We start from the raw sequence: 18948 nt of genomic DNA, 5'->3' as shown, positions 1-18948 counted from the left end.
AAGCAGATTAAGTCACATATTATTACTAATATGTGACTTAATCATACTGCTTGTATTTCTTACTTTTCTGAACATATTATTGAAGATAACACACACACAAAAATATCTTTTTGGCTTTATGCATTTCTTTTAATTCCTAGAATTACTTTATTTCAAAATAAATAAAATTAATGAATACATTTCAGCAATATAAACATGAAATCTATCATACACATAAGCTACTATAACGTCTCATAGACAGACACCTACTGAACCCAAATTATTCAGAACAGAATCATGAAACATGAATCACATTCTCTTGTTTGTGGTCTTTGCAACAGGGTTGTGCGCACCGCTCCACTGTTTTGCAGTCCATCCTGGATCGACAGATTTGGCATCTCCAGCTTTTTTGTGGGAAATCCTCATCCGAAGTAGTTTTGTTTCTGGAAAAAATAAAAAAATAAATAGACTTCAAGAGCAGCCCTTAGCATTTGGAAGGTTTTCTTTGTAAGATCTGGCACTTGTGGCTTCCAAAGATGGAAATTTTCCCCAAAAAACTACTAAACTGTGTTTATAGCATTAAGGTCAAGGCATTAAGGTAACTATATGAAGTTCCTTCATCAGTCCTAACTCCTCTTGGGACTACTACTTTTAGAGTATTGTGACCGTCTGAGCTAGATTTGAATGCTCCACTTCTGCTGTTAAACGATCTGATTCATAAATGGCACAAAACAAACACTGCATCACCAGAACCTCAGGTACATCTTCATTTTCAGAGATGCTGACGCCGAAACCTCCAACCTCAAATAAACTGCTGCTCAGCACTAAGCCTGACACCCAGCTGCTGCACCACCATGTTACTGTGACAGTAAGATAATGTAAACATACTTTTTCATCATTGCGTCTGCATGTAGTCATAGAAACAGTGAGACAACCGTGTCATAATGAGGCCAAACAGGAAAACACAACACTCAAACATACCTCGAGTCAAAAGCAACCCTTATAAACAGGTGCTCATAGCGGCTGGAAACAAGGCTTATGAGAGCTAAACCAAAACAGTTCGCTAAAAGAGACTAAAATGCTCTGTTCGGCTGGAACTACAGAGTTGGGCGATGATTCTCAGTGGGCACGTCAGTACGAGCGATGCTGTTCACATTACACATTTGAGTTATTGTTAATATTAAAATAGTCATGAGGGCAGCTTTAATATGACTAACTTGTGTAGCCGCCTTGTGGTAAATGTCTCAAAAATGAAACCAATATTTTCCACAGTCAGGAGCTCAACTGGAATAGTAAACACTGAGTCGAGTCACCAGAACCGGAGAGTTATTTGCTCTGCATCCATGGAATGTGTAAAACTAACACTCTGATCTTCCAAGCGTGATTCCTCCGTTAGCACAGGCATCATTCTGTTCACTTTGACGATAGAGGGAACTCTCCTTTCCCTGCATGGCGAGCGGCCTGCTGTGCTTTTTAATACCGGCTCGTCTAATAGCTGAATATGGCGGATGCTCTGAATAATGTGGCTCTGAGTGCCGTGCACCAGAAGTGCAAGCAGCCAGGGAGATGAATTGGCTCTTTGTAGACTGGTTCAATGATCGCCCAAATGTTTTATTGAGTGAAATGTTTTGACCAATGATATATGAACCATAAATATGTATTGAACACATGGTTTGATGAATTGGTTAACAATGTTTGGACCTCGGCTGAGGATTTTCACTCCGCATGGCGTGCTATCACTAGGGAGGCACGATGAAGGAGGGAAAAAAAATAAATTGGAAAAGCAGAATTAGAAGTGCATCTATTACTATGCATCAATATAAAGTGATCCGCTGCTGTGGGTGTTTTCGAATGAAGAGAGGGGAAAAAAATGGCTTGCACTGAGAAAAACATGGAAGAGGTCAGAGAGGATGTTTGATTGTGTTTGGCCTGTATGCTACATTTCGATTGGCCTGAAATTGCCCAGAGGACTCAAATTAAATCAAACGTCCACAAATAAAACACGGTTTTGGTTCAAGTAAACAGAGGCGAACAAATAGAGTACTCCCAAATAAACAAAGTGCACTCCTCTGGTTTTTATCTGTTTGGCCATTTGAAATGAGACCCACTCGCCCTGACAGAATGTTCTCAATTTATGTAATTCTAAAATCCTCAGCAACAAACTTACTGAGCAAGAACACGCCATCTGTCTATCATAGTCTAGTCAAACTTACAGGAATAAAGATAAAATATGCATCAAACTTTGTTTATATAGCAAAAGAAAATACATCTTTACATTTGTAAAGATGTTTACCATATCAGGGGCCAGATGCATAAACTGTGTAGGCACAAAGACAGAAATGTGCATTCTTTCTGACAGATTTATAAAGCTGTGCGTACATTTATATAAACAGGCACGCAATCAACTGCATATGAATCCCTCCTTTTGCTTCTCATTAAAAAAAAATAGCAAAGATTTTGGGTCATTTTTTTTTCTGAATCACACAGGCGAGGCCACTTCAACGGCGTCATCCATATGCCCTCTACAAAAATGTCATCTGACACATTTTCTGCCCTCATAATTACCAGTTCATAAGTGGAAAATGGCCCCAGGATGGCGTGGAAAGACAGAACATGTGCTTTTAGATGTTTTTATGTAACATGTTAAGCTCGTTGCAGTGTTAATTCCACGATGTGTGCTCATCGTGCTTTGGGAGTGCTCCAGAGATGTATTAATACATTTCCATGAAGTTGAGACAGATTTAAGAAAGGAGAAAAAAAGTTTACTGTCCTATGCTTCCCATAATGCAACTCAATAGTGGCTCTTTTAAACCCCACACCTCCAGTTCATTACAGTAGCACTCCTTGTGATGTTACTTAATGTATACAACCTTTCATTTTTTTAATCTAGAGTCCCTTAAAGATAGCCATTAGGTGCCTAATTCCACAGTGCCGGAAGCTCGAGGCAGCGTTGCGAGCTGCAGAACAACCAGGAGAGCAAACATGATCCTAGTCCCAAATGAGTGTGAAGCACACGCCAGCATGCGGTCCTCACAGCTGTAGCATCCATTGGAAACTGGCAGCTTTTTATAGCCTGCCAATGGCACAGACCTCGCACTACAAAGAAAAGCCTCTACCGCTCTATCTTTACCTTCTAACTGACGAAAACATCAGTAAATATGTCAAAATCTGCATTCTCAGTTGAGGATAGGAGATGTTTTGTCGAGCTTTGTAATGAAAAGTAGTTCCTAGCACAGAAACGTATCACAATGACAGCGGCTGCACAGAAAGATCTATGACTCCGCCATCGGGTGAACCAGTATTTGGCTATGGGAACTCACACTTAAGGGTCAGAGGTGACGCTTTGACCAGACTGAACTTTGCAGATGGCGTCATGGCACCATTACAGAGCTGCGTATTCTGATTCATTGCAGAGCAGCTGTGCAGCGGCAGATTGAGTTTTACAATTTCTACATATATACAGGCTTATAGTGAATCATACTATAGTCATGACTCTTTCCAGTTGAGGAAATGCTCAGGCTTGCTCTCATTTTACATCAAGGCCAGCAGCGCCAAAATACGAAGCATCATACGGTACCAGCACTTACCGAAGGCCTTTATCGTCATGCCGATCTTGTTTGTACATGTTCTCTCAGATATGATCTCCATGGGGGTTCGCTCTCCGTAGGTGGTGCTGTTTTCTTTGTCTAGTCCTCTTTTCATTTTGACTAAAAGACAAATGTAGAGAGACAAAGTGAAGAGAAGTGGCCATTACTGTGCTACACTACAAGTTCACTGCCCTTTGCGACTGCTCTCCCATGTGTTTCAGTAGTCTGACATGATCTCCTAGGTGCACTGGGATTTTTCCTGTGGTTTTAAATTCGCCTTCTCTTGTTAGGGAGAATGGTACTTTCTTTAATCCTAAATTAGAATGGGGGGAAGTGATGTCTCGATTTTACACAGAGGTTATTAAAGCAAAAACTAAAAATTGAGATTAGATGTGAAAAAACATTTTAGTTATCAGAAATCAAAATAAAAACTAGGCTTTAGAAAATATGAAAAAAATAACTGAAACCATATTATGTACCCACAAAACTGAAATAAAATAAAAATATACAGTATGTGTCTAATTTTAGTCTTTTAAGCTTGAGGAAGCATTGGTTCGTTAAGACTGGGAAGTCAACATTACTGTGAGTTAATATGTTTTTATTGTAATACCTATTCTGGCAAATACCCCCGATATTATAATCATACAAAAAATAAAAACTAACACTGAAATTAATAAAAAACTAAAACTTGACATTTTGAAACAATAAAACTTGGAAACTAAACTCTGGAAACTAACTGAAACTAAAGTTTATAAAAATAAAAACTAATGAGAAATACAAAACAGATCTACACACAGATCTTTCACCATCATTTAGTAAAATTTAATTTTTAATTGATTCATCTATAAAACAAGGAAAATGTTATTCTTGCAATTGGTGCTCACCTATTTTTTCTCTCTCTCTTGTTGTACTGTGTGCTTCATTTGTACAATACTTTGGTCAACTCTTGTTTTAAACGAGCTACATAAATAAACCTGACTGCACTTTGTTTGCTTTATGCAATTTGACACATTGAACTGCGGGTAAGAAATAGAAAGGTGCTATTTTTTTTTTTTTTTTTTCTTAAAAAACTTTGAAACTATAATAATTTACTGACTTGCCCAAAATAGCTGAGGACATAACTTTGTAAGGAGTGCAGTATTTTTCACAGGGATGACCTACCACCTTACAGCACTGGTTTAAAAAGAAGCAAATCTGAATATAAATAAAAATAACTTCATATAAGAAGTCACTATTCTGTTCAAATCAAGCGGCGATAGAGAACAGCAGAGCATTTATTTATGTGAACATGTCTCGGATTATTATGACAGTACGCTGAGGGTACTGAGGAGCAACTCAGCCGAAATGTCACGGTATAAAACTGCAAAGCACGAATGTTGTGTGGGTGTGCTTTGAATTTTAATTGATACAGTCATTCATGCGGTTAAAGTTGGCGTTACCTTTTCCAAATGGTGGCTAAGCTGCATGTTATTTTGAAGTGAAACTTTTCAAAATGCTCTTGCTTTTTGGTCAACTACGCCTCATGAACGTACCACTTCAACTCACACTTCCATGGCTTAATTTAAAACACGGCTCTTGTTTTGTTGATGTTTTTCTCATAAAGACAATTCATTTCATATATGACTAATTGAACTTGTAAAACATAATTAGAAATAGATAAATCCACTCTGCAAGAGGAGGTAGGAGTCCTTCAATATTGTCACCATCTATTGTTATGCTGGATATTTTAAAGAGAGGTATGTCAATGCAAACTACTCCACTGCATACAGCAGTTTATGTGTACAAACTAAAGGAAATACATGCAAACAGAAAAGAAATCTGCAGAAAAAAACAAATCTTTGCCAAATCGACGACGCACGTGCAGCACGGCAACACCCCTTTGATCGCAATCTGTTAATTGATTTCTGTGTTTGCGTGATTGTACTACTTCAGTTGCGGAGAAACTGTAACAGCAACCAAAGACGCCTCCCTAGTTATTAATGTTTGTCGATGAAAATAAAGAATGGTACGTGAATGAATCAAACGTTCTCTCCGCGAGCCAACGTGCTTTTCTTTTCCTCTCTCTTTTCTGTTTCCAAGAGGCTCATGCAGGCAGAAATATACAGCTTAATGGTCTTGAACAGCAACACACTTGTAATAATTAGTCCAGTAGTTCTCTGCCTTTCTCAAATTAATTATAGGCTATAGATTTTTATTTATACCTCCTTTATTGCTTCCTCGCGTCTGTTCCGTTCTTTCTTTAGTAAACATACTTTAATTGTTTTATTTCTATCAGTCACAATCTTTGACCCTGTCACCGCAATCGATCTATACTCAGAATTAGAGAAGTCTTCAGCTGCTCTTAAATGTTACTTAATTATTCAGCGTGTTTCTCTAATTTGCAGAAGCTTTATTTCTTCTTTCTTCTTCTTTCAGTTTTTTTGCGGAACGTGTTGTAAGGTTGATGTTTTCTTTTTTTTCTTTTTTTGTTTAGGGGGCGGCTGTGGCACAGAGGCAGAGTGGGTCGTCCCCTAATCGGAAGGTTGCTGGTTCAATCCCTGGCTCCTCCTGTCACATGCCGAAGTATCCTTGAGCAAGATACTATACCCTGAATTGCTCCCAATGCTGAGCATCGGTGGGTGAATGTGTATGAATGAGTTAATTTCTGTTTGATGGGCTTTGCCATCACTGAGTGAATGTGTGTGAAAGGGCTTTGAGTGGTTGGAAGACTAGGAAGGCTCTATACAAGTACAGGTCCATTTACCATTTCTTTGTTTGCTTGTGCTCTATTTACCTGTGTCTTCAGGGCCTCCGTAAAACAAATAGCCAACAGAACAACAGTAGAGGACACGTTCCAAGAATACAAACACTACAGGGTCACCAGAGTTTAGAGCATGCATAGCACGATGTTAACTGTAAAAGAAGGCTCAGACTTTAAATAGGAGTTTAATGTCCATTAAACATCTCAGGTCCCTCTGAAAGAGTGAAGAAAATGAGGAGGAGGAGGAGGGTGGGCGGTGGTGTTATGTGGGGGGAAAATAATGCGACAGACACTCCACTCAATCTAGAATCCTCGGTAATATGCGTCATCGACATGGATTAAAAAGTAAACTACTCGGTGGGGGACCTGGGCCATTACTGTAATGATGAAAGGTGGACGAGCTCTTGGTTGTCAGCGAGGGAGAGCGTGCACTTCTTACCTCCAGACTTCATTAAAAGGAGATTCATCGGGCTTAAGCCTGGAAGACCACTGCTGCGCGGAGGGAACAGGGGGAAAGGTCGATGAGAGTGCAGGGCCTCTGCAGTGCATGCATCGACATCTGTATGCGTGGGCTTGAATGCCCCATGCATACATGTTTGGGTTGGTGTTGTTTATCTGTTATCACGTGCTTCTTGCCTGTGCTTCGGTTGCAGATCTGATCGTCGTGCCTCACGCTCCTCTCACCTTGCTGGTCATGGTCAAGATGAAAGACATCTGTTTCCCTGATGAGGGCCTCGGGGCGCAGGCTATTCCTTATCGGTTGCGCCACATGGCCTGGGGGATTAGCATTGATAACTGTCAAGTGAAACATCACTCTTTTGAGTTTTAATTAGCGGCGTCAATTCAGCAAAAGCTTTGCCCCGTCAAGGTCACCTACAGACCGGAAAACTTCAGTTCCCCACATGCAGATAGCAAAGACAGAGGCCCGCGTAACATCACAACCTCATCTTCTATTCAACATATTTGACAAGAAACCTAAAAAAAACCTCCTTTTACTAAAATTGGAGCCTCCAAGGGAACAATTCTGTCACATTTTATACTCGCCTTCATACTAAATGGCGAGGACCAGACCTACGGAGACGAGGCTGACTGATTTGTCAGCTGCTGTGATGTTAATGACATTATTTTTTAAAAACCAAGGAGCTGTATTTACATGTAATCAACTGGCAGACGCTTTTGTTCAAAGCAAGTACAGTCTTAGCCCCAGTAAATGAAGGAAAAACCTTAATCTACTGTGTATATTGGGGGAAACAGCATTACTGTCAATGATAGGAACAGGATTAACAAGTAAAATAAATAAATAAATGAATAAATACAATTTAAAAAAAGGCTGCTTCTATAATTGGTTTGACTCTTGAATAGTTAGAAAAGGTTTTGATGAAGAGAAGCGGGAGGACATTTCACTTCAAAAGTCAGTGGCTCTTTGGTGACTTATAGCGCCGCCATGAAGTTGAGCTTCCCCTCAGCACGAATTGTAATTACTTTGACGGATCCCTTACCTTTTTTTTTATATCTCGCGCCATCATCGCATCTCATTTTGATCTTAATCTGCCCAAAACTGTGCTTCATTAATAAATACCTGCAGAGCAAATGGCGATCCCATCAGCCTCAGCTGTACGTTTTTGTGTTTTACATTTAGCTCAAAGCACCAGAGTGCCTAAGTGCTGCCTCGCATAGCCGCTAGCATGGCTGTAGCCTCTTGAATATTCATTGCCTCGTTGTTTTATTAGTCCAATTTGTAGGTGCGTCACTCGTGGTCAACCTTTTATTTATTAATCGATTGATAATATCATACCTTGTTATTTTTAATGTAGAGGCGAGGCACGCTCCCGAGCTTGACATAATGTCCTCTTGGAATATGTATTAGTGTTGGCAGTGTGTCATATGTTATGTCTGTCTCGTGTCCTTTTTGTTATTTGTCGCTGTGCATGGGCGGCCAAACCAATTACCCCTTTGGGGATTAATGCGCCATCCGAAGATCCACAGATAAGAACGCAAATACATAAAATCACTGTCAAATAACACAGAAGGTAATGGGAACGTGGACAGTGCTTTAAAAGTCCCTGCAAACCCACCATTAGTAGGGAAGTCAAAGCTGTAAGGAAGGGATGACAAGGAGGAAATACAAAGGAAAGAAAGATTATTAAAGTACCCCCCAGACATGTGTTATGACGTATAAATACAGTCTGCTTGGAGCAATAATGTAGGTCTGATTTGTCCATTCTTAGTGTATGTGCACCGGTGGCTTCAGGTTTCTACACCAAGCTTGTATAAGTTGCATACCAGACCAGGATTAGCTTCCAAACGATTTATGATGTCACAAATCATGCTTGTAGGCCCCGCCTCTTCAAAATCAGATTTTCAGTGACATCCTTCTAATGTCTGCACATACACCATCCTGCACAGCGGAGCTCGAACATCCAACTGTAGGAACAAGAAGAGAAACAGATTTTTTTTGAATGTCGGGGGACTTTTAAGAGCACTGCCTTAAATTAACTTGACTGCATTTAATTCAATCACAGGCAATTAATCGTTCCACGGTTACTGGCAAAGTCTCAAATTGGCAAGGTTACCGATAGTTGCCAGTTTATCAAGATGTGGAGTTTTCACAGCTGCTGATTCCACACGAGCATGTGATAAGTTAATCTTCCAGCACTCCCAGTGGTCCTCAGGTAGCACTGTGAACGCTGTGGGAGCAGATTAGGCACTCAGTGTTCCTCCCGCTCCAGTAGCTAATTCTAATTAGCATTACGTGCTGACCCAGTGACCTAGCACCAGCAATACCTGACACACAAACCATCATTCGGGATCAGGGCTAAAAGTGAGCTGGGTTTCGCAGTTTGCACGTATGGCACGCTGGTGGAACCAAATTAACTGAGTGAATATCCAACAGTTTACAGACAGCTCTTGTCTCTCCCCGGCTCTTATCTGGTGTCCTCAGATGTAATCTCAATGGAGAGCTGACAGGCTGGATGGCTAATTTCCTGACTGGGAAGCCTGAGTATGTCCACGTGGAAAGCACAATGTCAGAGTCGTTCCGTCAGCGGCCACCCCGCGGGGCAGTGTACTAGCATCTTAATTCCGGTTTGGGAATACAAGGTTTGGCTAAATGTACTACATGTAAACAACTCAGTGGTCTGTCTTGGGACTTGGCCCTCTTAAAAAGGGGTTGTTATTCACATGTGCTAGGCTCTGTCTGCCCCTATTTATGCCTGCAATGGACAGTGCAGTGTTTCAGCTGTCTGCTTTTACCGTTGCCTTTAGTGACATTGATACAGATGCCTGATATTTTGGACAGTTTTTTTTCAGTGGGTTAGGGGCAGTGACTCCCTTGTCTATGAGCACATTCGTGATGTTCTGATCTACAGAGAGCAGTGAAGCTTGAAAGGATAGCATGACCTCAGACTGTCCATGTATGCTTCAACTAAAGGTATTGGGAGTAACTTCTGTTTCCACAATCATTAATATTCATCACTGAAAAATTTTGCATTTCCTTCAGAGTTTCAGTTATTTGACTCTGGAGCTGAAGTGGTACTGAACTGTCAAAACTGCCATCCTGACAATTCTTCAACAGGATGGAGACAGGAAGTAGATGAGAGAGGCGTTTTCATATTGAACTGTCACTTCTCTGGGACAATATTTCCATTTGTAAAAAGCACTATAAGCCGCACTGTGGACTGCCTAACCACCCACAACTGAAATCAACACAAACTTCTGGTACAGTTGTTTTTAAAAAGGAAAAAAGCATTTGAAAAAACTGGTATATAAACAGTGATTATAACAAATCAAATGAGTGCAGCCAGTGTTTATCTTCACTGTGTACAGCAGGGGTCTCAAACTCAAACTGCTGGTATTGTCATCTCTTTGGAGGGCCACTTCCATTTATATGTGGATAGAATGGAATTTTATATCATCATTTCATACCATTTTTTTATTCAAAGCCAAACAACAAATGAAGTCCTGAAACCTGCTCTCGCCTTATCAACCATTTGCACCCACTTGCAGACACCTTTGACCTTTACCGTTATTTTTCATTAAACAAAATTTGTTGTTTTTTATTCTAGTTGTATATAAAAGGCATAGTTTAAATTGATATGAAATAACGAGAAAAAATAACTCAGGCTGTATTGTTTTATATTTTTGACATCTTTGACATCTGTTGCAGGCCGGAAGGAGGGGGTGGAGGGCCAGAAATGGCCCCCAGGCCTGCATTCTGAGTTCCCTGCTGTACAGTGTTGCCGTCTATTGGTTTCATAAGATTTAGGCTACAATATCAACCTTGTCTTGAGCTTCAATTACCTTCAAATGTTTCAGTTTTTTTATCCGTCCAAGAGAATGATGCCATCCATGATCGATTAACTGACAATTTCCTCTCGCTCCACCCCTCTCTTACAGTCTACTGGCTATTGCACATGCTCTGCAGAGAAACAAAGAGAGAGAGTGGGACATGTGTAGGATTTAGTAGCATCTAGTGGTGTGGTTCTAGATTGCAAGTCCCTCGTTTTACCTTCCCCTTCCAAGCGCAAAAGAGGATCGCGCAAGAAACGCCCCCTATCTAGAGCCAGTGTTTGTTTTTTTCCTTTTTGGGCTACTGTAGAAACATAGCGGACTCCATGGAAGGCATCCTGCGGCATCTGTAGATATAAAAACATGAAGTAAATAGGCAAGAAAATGCACATTGGTTGTTAAAAAAGGAGCTTATACAGTTATTATATGTCTTGTTGCCTCACTTAGGGAGATGCACTTGACTTGATAAAAAGTAGCACACAAAACAAAAAATGTGTGAACTACTGTAGCTTATAACTCCACCCTATCATAGCATGTGCTGTAGGCTGAATTTGTTCCAAGATTGGCATCAGGCATTATTTACGGGTTGGAGAAAAACAGCAGGACAATAAATTATTTCAGAAGCTTGTTAGCCAGTTGAACTCTGTGCAGATCCTTTCTGTAGGCCAAAACATTCTGTTAGTTCCTTATTTTCTGGTCCAATACATGTCAGCGTGGGGGGGGAGAAAAACACACACGATGGGATTGCCTTGATTTATGTGAGTGGTTAAATCATTTTCTTCATTCTGGAATGTAAAATCATGACATGCTGTATGTAATTTACTTGGTTTAGATGTATATTTGTACTGCAGATTGTGTAGAATCATTTACAGTAAATCAAATTTCCAACCCCTTTAGTGTTTGTCACACTGGAGGAAGTAATAGACACCTGAGCTGCATTGTAAGTGCAGCTTAATTTGTTGTTATACTTTACAATCCTAACACAACAGGCCCAATTAGGGTGATTAGCTTTGACAATCACATTTATTAGACATCTAGTCTTCCGCCAACTGTGTCATACCCATCAGACATTCACATCCCTTCACAGCGCTAAAGCTGCTCCTCATTTCAAGTAGAAATAGATGCCAAGCTGAGTGTTGCCTCCTGTCTGCTCAGCGCTCCCATACATCCATATTGTAATACCTGTGTGCACGAACATCTGCTCGCAAACTATGATTGGGCTGAATGGAGGACAAACACAGAAGGATAGAAAAGTGGAACAACTGCCAGTAGATGGCTTCTCATTTGTGTGTTTTTTATTGCTTAGCTGGAGTACAAATGCCTTTTTTTTTCACCACCAGTGAAAGCTGCACACAGTAATCAGCACTCCCTGTCCAGTCCTCTGCAGTGCACAGTATCGCCTGTTCACCCTGAATCCATTCTTAGATGTCAAACTGTAATGCCTCGGGGCAATATCCCACAGATGAGATCATATGATCAAAGAGGTCATCCAGCATGCCTGTGGAATATGAGCAAAGTCAGCCAGCTCAAAAGGTACCAGGTCAGCTAACAGGCACACAGTCTCTATATGTGCGATACTGCGTCTACTAGGTGTCCTTGATTTTATAATGAGACCGTTTGGGCTCTTAAAATTATTCATAGCTGGTGGGTGGACCTCATTATTGACATTGCGAGCGATGCAAACGACTGTAGCTCAAGCATCATGAATATCAGGGACAAATGTGGAATATTAACACGTAACATGTGGCTCTATCAGTAACAGGACGGAAGCTGCTTGACCGGTTAAAGCAAGAAACGTGCCTGTTCCTCTCCTAGTTCCGCTTTCACAATTAATACAGTCTATTAAGCTCTGTTAAGGCTAGAACTTGTCCTTTGTGTATTCCTGTAAGAGATGTGTTTTTTATCCTTAAAGGCCCAGTGTGTAACATTTATGAGGATCTATCGGCAGAAATTGAATAAAATATTCATAGGTATGTTTTCATTAGTGTACAATCACCTGAAAATAAGACTTGTGTTTTTGTTATCTTAGAATGAGTTTTTCTTATCTTAGAATGAGTTTTTCTTATCTAAGGAGTGGGTCATCTTTGGCGAGGTCCACCATGTTGAACTGCCATGTTTCTACAGTAGCCATCATAGTTTCTCCTGTACGTCTTGAAGGGGATCGGTTTTTAGTTGGTTGCAGTCTGCAACTTCACCACTAGATGCCACTAGTTATTACTATTTTCTTTTACAATAATACAGTATTGCATGAATGTCCAAAACAATTGCAGTGCTCTTTTGCAACAACACAAGCCCACTGTAGCTGCAGTTAAAAAGACATGACAAAATGTAACGATTGATTGATTGATTGATTGACTGATTGACTGATTAGTTACAACATAACAGGCTTGGGGATAAACCAGCTGAACCGCATTGCCTTTTTTACTTTCCTAAAAGCCCCAAGCCTTCTTAAAAGATGTGTGGCCATGATGCAAGAGCTCTTTCTTTCTTTGCATCATTTTTTTTTTTTATTTGAAGTCTGGTTTGAATGGAGAAGCTTCCAGTATTAAAATTTTTATTTTATGATTTATTTAAAGTGAGAGTTCTGAATAGCAAACGTATGTGGACACAAGTGACAATTAGGAGGTGAGATAACTGGTATACCAGACCAATAAAGGCTGTATCAGTAAAGGCCCTGGGTGTATTTACTCGATAGTCAATTGCTCATTGTTTCTGTTTCTCATTTGTAAGAGTAGAGGTGTGTTATTTTTTCTCTCAGAAGTTACATAACCTCACTTTAAAGAGATAAGAATGATCTTGTACAAGCTCAATTCGAACACCCCTATTGGGCTATTGGGAATAGATATATATCCTAAATCATAAATCCCCTCTTATTTCACATTCAGTAACAGTTTTAATGATGTCTCAGTATGTGTCACCTTTTGCACAAAACTAAAACTGAATGAAACATGAAAATGGTTTGAAGCGGCTGTGTGTGAATGAGCCGGAAGGAAAGAAAAGCTGAAAAGGTGTTCCTTGAGTTCTCACCTCCTTTATTTATGTTGCCGCTCTATGTGTTCCTGAAAGGCAGTGAGGTGTTCTGGTATATTCCTCCAGTCATGAGAATAACTTTGTACTGAAAAAAAGCAAGCTGCTAGTTCATCACTGAGGTGTACCCTGAAGCCCACAGCGGGGCCACTAATGGCCTAAAAGAAAAACTCTGATCTGAATCTCCCTCTTTCTGCCTTTCTGTCTCTATCTCTTCCAAGAATGCCGTCTATGAATCACACCCACGTGCTTTTTTCTTTTTTTTTTTTCTCTTCACCAGCTTTTTGTTTCCTCTCACACATCATCTTTTACACAAACCTCCGCCGCAGCTACATCGTCTTGCTTTTCTCCCGGAGAATGTCGTTCATCATCCTCCTCTGTTTCCTCAAGCTGAGTTTTAAACTTATCCGCCAGCCCGAGCTGATGCTGAGCAGCTCGTTCCTCAGCTGGAGTGATAACTATCTTTTGCAGGCCTGGCACAGGCCGACCTGAAAACTCTCCCCGGGGGCCAGAGGAGAATTATTGATTGGAAAGTTTTCTTGATTAATTCAGGTAGCGCTCCAAACAAGAGGAGCGGCGCCTTTGTTTGTCGTCACCGAAGTTGTACCCACATTAGCACACTCATACACACACTGACGGAGAGGACTCTGTCCAGAAGCCTAAGCTCCATGACAACTAATTGTTATGTAGGATTTGGATTCACCCGAGCTTATGCAACTGGAGAACTGGCTTAGACCAAAACACTGTGGTCGGTGTGATTTGTTTTGCTCCAAAAAGAAGGTCTTTGAAATTGCTTTTTGTTTTTTTGTTTTTGCTTTTTTTTAATAGTACTGCAAATAGATTTCTAATTTTTCATGAGATTTCAGTGTTTGTGACAGCTTTGGATTTTCCTTTCTACAAATGCATCATTTTGCTTTAGCGAACCACTTTCACATTTGGCATCGTTTCAAGTGTGTCAAGAATGCATGGAGACCCAGTTCTCGAATAAGAAATTAGAAACTAATTCCGTATTGAGCGCCACAGATGCATATTTAAGTGAAGCAATGATTACACAAACAGCATTTCGACAAAATATCCAATAGTGCAGACCTTGGGATGTGTGATGTTCCAGCAGACATGCCTCCAACTTCCCCCCTGTGAATTATTTATGGTTGCACTTTTCTGGACATGGGCTTGGGTGAATATTTCATGCAACTTATTTGCCCCTTGTAATAGGTTTGACTTAAAGTCGGACTCTGGCGTGCTCCAAGGGAGCCCATGCCAACTGGACGGCTAACCTTTCTCTTCCCGAAGTGTAAAACTCGGGCCAAGGAAGGAATGAGAGGTCTTATTTCATGCTGATGCAAAACAGCCGTCCACACCGCTGTGGAACGCTGCTGTGTATGGTTATTTATGTTCCTGCAATTGTGTAGCTTCAATAAGGATTTCCAGCTGCAATCAAAGATACAGTGCATGGCTTCCCATATCCGTTGGGTGTATTGCTGACTATTTTCTGTAAATTGTTTGATACGTTTTTTGGCGGCCGCTGGTTTCCATTCATTTCACTATAGCACGAAAAGCCAAGTAGCAAAAACTAAAGTTCTTTGAGATACTTGATAGAATTTAGGTAATCCATCAAAGTCAGGAAAACCGAAAGCACAGAATGCAGAGAGAAAGTCTTTCTTTGACTTAACGCTGCTCACCTAAGTGGAAAAACCCCACAAATATAGTGAACTGATCTTATACAGTGTCATATATCAAATGTACAGTGTATTTTGACAGTGAGGCAGTGACCGCCTAGGAGCTGAACTTCACACAAGCTCACGGCATTGAATGGAAACAAGTGTGAAACGTTAATATTATACTGTACTTCAGCTGATGAATATTTAAAATGTTTTAAAGTGCTGCGTATATTGTACAAATATAAATGTTTAAAGCGTGTGAAATGTAAATGGTTTAATTCCCTGAAAGTAGACTTGCATGTGTGTCATGACTTTACATACAGTCCAGAAGTGGAGGATTGAGAAATACAAAAGCTTTTCTTAATTAATCTTTTTCTTTCAGAGAAGAAAAAGTACATGTATATAGGCCTCACTAATGCATGTATCCATAGTATCGCCACTAAGACTAGCTGAGACAAGTGACAAGTGACAGTATAAAGTATACCCACACAGAACTTTACAGAGCAGCTCGGATGGGAAGAAACCTCATTCATCCATCTTTCACACTGTGGGGGCTAACATAATCCACCTGTGGGTACAACTGCGGGAGCATTGTGTTCCAGCGCTCACAACAAGTGCCTCCAGTCACCGGAGAAAAATGAAGAGAGGGGAAATGGCGCGTCTCATGTAGAATGTCAAGCCGCTAGAGTGCACACTTAGGGTTATTGAAACCTTTCGGGCAACGGGGTCATCGTCAAGAAACAGGAGCAGTCTTTGTCATCCACGTACAAAACATGCGTTCTGTATGAGAGTCAGCTGAAATGTGAAAATTAGCGTGCTAAAGGGGAAAAGAAAACTGGCTGTCCACTATTTCTGAAGCCTCTGTGCAATTTTGCATTTGAGAGCAAAAAATAGCAAAACAGGCTTAGTCTTTGCTCACAAATCCAAATACTACTTTTACACACAGTGAACAGTGAGGCAGATGAGAGGGAAAGTAATCCCTGGTAACCTATTTGAAATCCAGGCCAAAACAACAGCCTTTTGCAGATAAAAGTCTGCTTGATCCCCTCGCAAACATGACCGCAACCTTGAATATTTGAACTCATTCTCCATGCGATGGATGGATTCCAGTGAAACCGCTGCGTCATTTCACGGATAGGAGGCTCTTTGCATTCCACCCGCCCCCCGGAGGAAGTCATGACTGAGGTCTTAACATTCTCCTGAACTCACCTGACCAAGCTTATTATCAGCTGATGCTGGCTCAGGAGTTTGTGCACATACATGGCCGACACACACTCGCCGCGTTATCAGTGCAGCACCGGTCCAGCCCACTTCGCTTTCATTAACGCGCTAATTAACTTTTCATGAAGTCCATTTCCTGCTTGTTTAATTAACTGACCATCCCTCCGTTGGCCAATTCCAGTCAAACCTGAGGGGAATGAGAAGGAGGAGACGACCAAAAACTAAACTTTGGGAGTTCATACAGGCTGTTGAAGCCCAGTTTCTGGCTCCTAACTTGACCTTACCTGATTTTATAATGAAGTTTGTTTGTGTGTCATTCATAATTTAGCCCCTTGAGTTGTGCAGCTTCTCTCCGACACTGAAAAGTAATGAAGTTTTTATTATTTATAGCACTATAACGACATGTCGAAGTTGTACATGCACACTTTGGTTGCAAAGCTGTGCTAAAAAGTAAAATTCATACCTTCGCCTCGAAGGTGTCTAGGGGAATGTGTGTGTGTCTCTGTGTTCGTTTGCCTATCACATTCTATCTCCTTCACCCATTCAATCATGCAGACACTTCCTGTCACATACCCACTCGTAATGGACTTAAATCAAACAAGTGGAGACCTATTAGATTAACCCATATGATCTATCATCACCCTTCTCTGTCTTATCGAGAATGCAAGTACAATTTACCCCCGCGGCAGCCATTAGAGCCACGAGCGGCGACCCTGTATCTTTCTCCAGGATGAGAGAGACCTTCAAGAGCCAGCAGTGTGTGGAAATTAAAAAGCCCCCCCCCCCACATACACCCCCCCTTTGTTAGCTATGCCGGGGTTTTTAATCAGATATGGCCGATGGGAAATACAGATCCCCTTCACGCCAATCCTCCCGCCTCGTCGTGATGGCAGGCGTTTCCATGGTAACACAGGGAGAGACGTCAGTAAGCGGCAGGAGTCGCTGTAATTATGACTGATCTCGTGGAGATCTATGGGTAGAGGAGAGGCGCTGCCTAAACCTCTGGCTGCAGTCTGACTAACCTCCCCCGATGAGAGCAACACAGACGGAGAGACAAGGGAGACAGAGCTATTGTGTGACATTAATGACCTCATTGTGTGCCTATTATTAGCTCTATTTCTGCTTGTATTCTGCAGTGTGTTGCTTGTGTGGCTCTAATTCAGCATTGTGGTACAATCTCTTTTTTCTTTTTTTAACTTAAACATTTTTGCAATGAGTCCTAAAAGTCTTCCTACCAAATATTTATGCGCTCACAATTCTGTGTCTTCTTACAGCTTCATCCTGCACTTTACTTTTTCAGTTACTTTTTCAGTCAGTCAGTTTTCATTTCAGATAAATATTTGACACAAGCACTGTCAACTGAAAAAAAGGAAATCCAGTAAAAATATGAGTGTGAGTGTGACCTTAAAATAATGATGGCTTTCTGTGAATGGCGTTAAAAACACTTGACTGCCCCTGACTATACTATTATTTTCTGGGCCAACATTACAAACAAATCAGATTGTTCATGAGATAAAAATGCTTGTTACACACCCATTCAGCTCAGTAGAGAAGCACAAAGACAATTTGTCTCTGACTAATGATTTTTCATCATTATTATAATTTGATAGTTTTGTTTTGATAGAGAACTGTTGGATGACAGAAAACAAGACTAAAGAGTCACTCATACCAGCAGCTTTGTGAGTCTGTGCACAGCAGTGCTTTGAGCTAAATGCTAGTGTGACAGTGGTAACATGCTGACGTTCAGCAGGCATAATGTATACTATGATCACAATTTCAGTTTAGTGTAATTGCAAGGGTTAGGTACTGCTAACATTTGAACCGATACCTGGAATTTGGTACCAGTACCCAACGTTTTTTATCTGTGGTTCATGTGTTCCGAAGTGCTGGGAATCCATTCTATACGGATCAGCTACATTACACTACTACAAATATTGCAGTGAGAGTTGTCTGCGTCAAGTGTTGAAAAGCGGAACCGCACTTGACCGCTTTTGACCTGCTATTGTCCTGACTCACTGTGTATTGAACAAGCTGCAGGGCTGACATAGTCTCACTCTCTCTTTAGTTAGTTACTGTCTCACCCAGATGCGCTCTCAGGTACTCAGATTTGGCACCAATTATTTAATGTGAATCAGTACTCGTTAGGGGCGGCATAATTCGGTCAGTACCCTTAAAAGTACCAGGTTCGGTACCAAAATCTAGTGTCAGCATGCCAATAAGCACAAGACATAAAGTACAGCTGAGACTGATGGAAATGTGATGCAAGTTTTTAGTCATTGATTCATCCTGAAGGGATCGTGAATTCCAGTCCTGAATTTTGTGCCAGTTCATCAAGTAGTTGCACATGCAACACACATGGCCTGTTGGTGGCGCTAGAGAGAAATCCATGGTACCAACCACCAACCAGTGGGTAAGATTCATCCTCCGAGGTCCATGTAATGCCAAT

The 18948-nt window shown here is 40.9% G+C and overlaps 1 long non-coding RNA gene across 1 annotated transcript; it reads right to left on the bottom strand.

The window, feature by feature from the left end:
- Positions 1-278: 278 nt before the first annotated feature.
- Positions 279-8716, bottom strand: LOC127378701 (uncharacterized). The gene is made up of 3 exons (XR_007888136.1): positions 8590-8716; positions 3567-3686; positions 279-422 (listed from the first exon to the last, which is right to left on the bottom strand). It is a non-coding gene; the product is annotated as an uncharacterized LOC127378701 (long non-coding RNA).
- Positions 8717-18948: the final 10232 nt, after the last annotated feature.

Source organism: Dicentrarchus labrax, unplaced genomic scaffold (genome assembly GCF_905237075.1).
Source record: "Dicentrarchus labrax unplaced genomic scaffold, dlabrax2021, whole genome shotgun sequence".
Classification (NCBI taxonomy): Eukaryota; Metazoa; Chordata; class Actinopteri; family Moronidae; genus Dicentrarchus; species Dicentrarchus labrax.
This window is presented reverse-complemented; position numbering and strand designations above follow the sequence as displayed.